Here is a 6,474-nt window from a genome sequence, read left to right as displayed (position 1 = left end):
CAAACAATAAAGAGGAGGATGAAACGGCGAAGGTGCCGTGAAATGAGAAGACAGAGGATTTTTTTGGGGGGCAAACATTCACGCAAATATTAATATTAGTTACATGATGCAGCGGGGAAGGGACTGTTTTGTTATAATCGTGTAATTATGCATGCTCTAAAATATCTTACTATTAAAACGAGCTGTGTAAAACTGTTTCTGTCGTTCAGCGAGGCTCGTTAAAAGTAAAAAAAAAAAACAAAAAAAAAAAAAACGTATGTTTAAAATATAATATCGATTTATTGACTGTGTATTGGATAGAAATGCGGCTGAACGTCATAGTTAGTACAATAAACGCAAATGTAAAAATGTGTAAACTTGAGCATCACAGTAGAGAGGTTTATTCTAGCATTCGTCGTTGTATACGTAATATGTACAGGCCTCAATCTGCATAATTTCATATTTATGTTTAAATTAAATGCGTGTAAAAATCTATATCGTTGCTTCCCAGCGCCTCTCCACCAAAGCGTTGCGTAAAATATATACATATAGCCCATATAAAAAAAAAAAAACATCTTCTGAACCGGTTTTAAATAGTGGATTTCGGACATTATATTGTGCAAACAAAAATGCAAATGTAATAAGTAATACGTGTTGTTAATAATATGATAATAACAATAATAAATAACAACAACAAATAATTCATGTTTAAAAAAGAAATAATATGTCCAGCGTGTTACAATTTCGTGGAAAACACATTTTAAAATAACTATATAAATAGCTTGCATGAAGAAGATCTTTAAGGTCGAGCCAAAGGAGCATGGCATATATACACAACATCTCAATAATAATCGCATCAATATTTTACCAGCAGCACATGGCATATGTTTCATCTGTGCACGAGCAGGAAGAAAATTGTTTCCATTAAAAGTTCTACATGAAAGGAGCGAGTGTTGAAGTGTTTTTCACTCTACTTGTGTCTTTTGTCATGATAATTCTTTTGTGTTCTTTGTGAATGTGTGTGTGTGTGTGTGTGTGTGTGTGTGTCCGTGCACGCGCGTGCTTGAATGGCTGTCGAGCTGTTATGGTCAACGTTTCCGTTTTGTCATAAAAAGCGACCCTGCATTACATAAAGAACTGATCCAAGTTCTTTGCTGCTTAATATGCACGAAAGCCTTTTCTAACTTAAATGTGAGATTGCATATTTTCCTTAAACTTATGCGCTGGAGAACCCGAGCCACCCTTATTTTACAATTAATTAAAATATATAAATAAATAAATAAACAAGCAAATTAAAATATTTTAAAAGCATTTTTATTCAAAGGGATATATATATATATATAAATATATTTCAAGTTTATTATAATCAAACAAAAACAAAAGTACGATGCGTAAATGTTATATTTGCATGTGGACAGTCTGTATATGATATAAGCACAGCGCATGTTACTGCGTTTTTAAATGTTATTCATTTACAAATATCGTGCGTCACAAAATCGTGCTGCAGTGGCCGTTTTTTCCGCGCACCTATAACATAAGAGTTTTTATTATTTCTTCACGTGCATCAGCTGAGCGGCGGAATCATTTTCAGGCGCATTTAATGACGTTTTCTTGAACAGACTTTATGAACAAAAGAACAGAATTCATCAGCCACAGATGGACCAACAGCTGAATACAACTTCTGATTCATGCATTCACTGCTGCTTCAGAGAGATGTTGCGTGTGTGTGAGTGTGTGTGTGTGTGTGTGCGTGGTTGGTTAATAACAATTGTTCTTTTTAATTACAGCAACATACACGCTTAGAAATAACACGCATCCCGTAAAAAGCATCATTTTTACTGTAAATAATAAGCAGGTGTGATTTGTGCGTAAGCAAAAATATTAACCAAACACTTTCTGTGTAAGTTTTTTTTTTTTTAAAAAAGCAAGCAATCTAGTTCTTGCCACGTGCCCGCGGATCACCAGAGTGATGATTCAAATGACGTTTTCATCTTAAATCTGTTTTTCATGCAGTCACAAATCAACTTCGGCGTTTCCAGGACCGTGGCAAACTATAGAAGCGTGCTGGACGACTGTGTGAGCAGAACACGGAGGAAGGTGCTTCTACAGCGCCACCTAATGGCTGCAGTCTTTTTTCATCTGCTTCTGGAACATTTCTATTTCTCCTGCTGAAAAACGCTTTCGGTTCTAACGCCAGGAACCGAATTATAACACGACGCGGAAAACGGATGCAAACGAGATGCTTTGGGTTAAAGTGGACTTCAAACATTAAAGTGGACTTCAACAGCAAGTCTGTAAAACAGAATAAATTACAACAAATTACCTTATTGTATATTAAATAATAAAATATTAGTCAATATCAATTTGATTTATTCTAACGTTGTTTTATTCACCTGAACTTTATTGCATGCTTATTTGGATCATTTAAACACACTTTGTCGTCACGTGCATTTTGCAGATCAGTTAAGCTTAAATAAAAATGTACTGAATTTATTTGCATGTAGCGCCGCCTGCAAAAACAAGCACCTAGTTTTTCTTCTGGGTTATCATTCTATCTTAGAGATTAGAACACGTTGAGCTCTATGGTATAACCATCAAGGATTTGTTTAAATCTTTTATATGGAACAGGTAAATCAAAAATTCAGCTAAATTATTCATACGGACTAGTCTGTAAAATGTGTAAATTTATATGCTTAAGCCAAAGGTGCTTTACATAAATGCGGGCGGCGGCGGCAAGGCCAGGTCTTTCTGAAGAACATTTGTAATTTCATGACTCACGCTGAATATATATTTATTTGTAAAACAACACAAGGAGCTATTTCGGAAGGCACGAATGTGGGCCACGGTGCGAGCCGAGCTTTGCATAAACGCCATTTCTCAGCTGGAAGAGAAGGAATCGGAATAATGCACGTCTGCTGGGAAATCCTATTTATGTTCCCGATGTGATACCTGTGTTCAGGATCTTCGGAGGTTGGGAGGATAAGGGAACTCGCGAGAGCCCTAAATCCAGTCGCTATTGATCCGGGCTGGAGTTTCAATAGCTGCTAAATCCTGCTGTGGATCTGAATCTTCTGGAAGGAAATTATCAGAAGTTCCCAAGTGGGAATGTTTACCCCAGATTTGCTAGATGATTCCGGATCACCGAACGCTGCCTTGGGAATCGGTACAAAAATCATGCTAACTGATGCGAAAGACTTTTTTAGGAGAATAAAAAAATTGCATCACGCTATCTTTGCTTCAGTAAGGGATGGATCTAAATGCATCAATCCCTGCATCTCGGATGTGCTTGTGCTGTGTGTGTGTGTGTGTGTGTGTGTTTGTTTATGCACGCGTGTGTGTCTGGCCCGCTGCCAGACCTCTATATGTCTGTGTGCCCCACGGCTGTGCTGGGGGTCACTGTTTTCATTGTGATACAAATGCCACCCTCGTAGATTAATCTAATGTGGGTTAATTACCCCAACACGCTAAACACACACACAAACACACACACACACACACACACACACACACACACACACACACACACACACACTCACACTCACTCAGGGCACTTGATGTGTTATGTTAATTCTTTACTTGCCTTTTTAGCAGCGTTATTTATGTCCATTATTCTATTTACATTTGATGTCCTCGTCCAAAGCATATTTAGCTTTCACCATTGTAAAAATCCGCTAATAAAATATTAATCAATCACATAAATGTATATTAAATAATGCAATATCTTTGCTACTTTTAAAAGGCTAACTTGCCTTTGTGTTCGATATGAGGATATTTTAGGTGCATTATTTAATTTGCATTTGATTTTCTAAGCCTAGTGCATATTTAGCCTTCATCATACAGAAGACCTCTAATAAAGCAGCAATCAATCACAGAAAAAATGATGTTTATTAATTAATGGAATATCTGCTCATTTCTAAAGGACAATAACCCCTGATTTCCTTATCTTGTGCATATTTAGTATTTAGCTTTTTTAATATATATATGTGTGTGTGTGTGTGTGTGTAGACATGCATATATACATACATATATATATATATATACGTGTGTGTGTGTGTGTGTGTGTGTGTGTGTGTATAGACATACATATATACATATACTGTATATGTGTGTGTGTGTGTATACGTGTACCTATACATATTTATAAAAAACACTTCTAATCACAAGAACGTTAATCTGGCATCATTTGTATAAGAATGCTTTGGGTTAAATATAGATTCATATCTATAAGCAGCATCTGTAATGCTGTCAATAAAAAAAATTAAAAATCAGCTCATCCAGAAGTTCGTACAAAACCCATGAACAATACACATTAAATTGTTAATGTTTTTGCAGACTGTGACATTGCTGCCCGTATATATTAACTCCCAAATCAAACACTTTGGGATGAATAAAATGAAATATTCCAGCTGACAATGAAGGATGATGATGATGATGACCACCTCTGAAGGTACCGCCAACACTGGAGTTCAGAAATACTAACCAACAATACGGTTAATATTGTCACAGTGTCATAGTTATTAAATATCATTCAGACCGTTTGTTTCAACACGCTTTGGACACAACGCTTTTCTTTGGACACAAACCTCACCCTCTCCGTATCAGCGCTCCTCTCCCCGTCTCAAGATGCTCTTCATCAGAGCAGGGCTGCAGCGAAAGGGTTAATGCTCTTATAAGGAATTAATATCCGCCACACAGTTTTAAACTAGCCGTTATCGGTCTCTCCTCTTTTTACTAGTAGCATTAGTAGGCAGTATTATCCGTTGTTTCATTCTTTTTTAATCAAGATGTCCCTCCACCCCTCCACCTCCACCCTTCCCTCTCACCCTTAGATGGGACATCTAATAAGCGGTTTCTGTCTAATACTGCTGTTGCCACAGTAACACGTCAGGTGGCCGGTTGATATGGCAACCGTGGTCCTCTATTTGAGTTTTTGGAGAGAACAACTGGGGTTCAACACAGTGCCTCCAAAATCTAAAAAAAATTGGACGGACAAAATCACATGTAAAAATGGCACATATTCATGTATGAAAGATTCAGTCAACTGTCCTGATATGAACAGTCCAGTCTAGACGTATATTAACTTTCTAGGATTTTAGTTATGGGTTTATTAACACTTTTTATGCCCAGAATAAAATTAAAATTCTGTCAAATACCTCTATAAAGAGTTACATTAGATTAACGCATCTAATGCATTTGGATTTTAAAATTATTATTAGCATTTATTGATGACCGGCTGATGATTTTTGGCAGGTTTTAATAGAAAATGTCCTAAAATGTGTTCTAAAATGTCTCCTAAATTTATTTAAATTATTTATTGATTATAATGCATTTTTGCGAGAAACGCTTCACTTCAGTTTTCTACTTTAAAAATGTAAATTCAATGCACATCGGTCAAAAATATCAGTTATCAGTACAGAAGTGCATACGAAATTCAGGAAATATTGAATTCTGTTTTTATGCAAACTTCAGGACGATTCAATTATTTTGGGCCGGATGCCACAGGCGCATTTTATGGATACGCTTTTTGCATTTAACCCCGGATTTGTATTACGCAAACGTGCCATTTAATTCAGAAAGAAAGAAAGAAAGAAAAAGGAATAGCTGGTGAATATTCATACAGAAAATTCATCACGATCTTGCGCCAATGGACAAAAAAAAAATCAAATAAAATCGCATTCACTTTCTTCACAGCTCTGCTCAGAATGTCCAACCGTGGAGATTGAAGCATCTTGATGCTATTCATAGAATGGTAAATCCTTATTTCTGCCCTCCATATGACATCCAACGGCGGCTAAAGCCCCTGACTGCTGTCTGTCTGCTGACCCCTGACCTTAACCTCAAACAGCAGCCCGACACCCCGTCTCACAGCGTCTGCTCCTCAAACCTCACCAAAACCACCAGACAGGACAACCACCGGCCCTCCGCTCGGCTTTGGCTTCTTTATCATCATCATCAGTATGGTTTTTTTAGGTAAGTCCCTATTAAAAATACATTTCTATTCTATATATGTATCTGTTCCTGTAGAAAGCTACGTTTATTTTCATTTCGATTGCTATTTAAGGTCTTTTCACAACGCACTGTTTTCTGTTAAATCGTGTGCATTTAGTGTCCGTGTTAAAACCAGGCCCTGTTCGCTCGACGCGGCGCGGGAAATTAATAAATATAAGACGCATAATAATAACCTTTATTTCAATCACCTCGCAGTACGTTCCTTAGCTTTCCTCCTTTAATTGTTCTGCTTTCTGCTAAAAACTAGACGAGATTCGGGTGCTGTGAACATGAACTTGACTGGAAACCACCGGCCTGAAATCACCACGCATTGATCGGACGGGATCAGAAAGGTCATTTAATCACTGGGGTCATTTTAAATCACTGGGGTATACATATATATAATATCATATATATATATATATATATATATATATATATATTATACCTCTGCGTTCATATTTAATATCTCGATGTCATAGTCTATCATGCCACACTTTTAAGCCT

This window comes from Puntigrus tetrazona, chromosome 18, assembly GCF_018831695.1.
Source record: "Puntigrus tetrazona isolate hp1 chromosome 18, ASM1883169v1, whole genome shotgun sequence".
Taxonomy (NCBI): Eukaryota; Metazoa; Chordata; class Actinopteri; order Cypriniformes; family Cyprinidae; genus Puntigrus; species Puntigrus tetrazona.
This window is presented reverse-complemented; position numbering follows the sequence as displayed.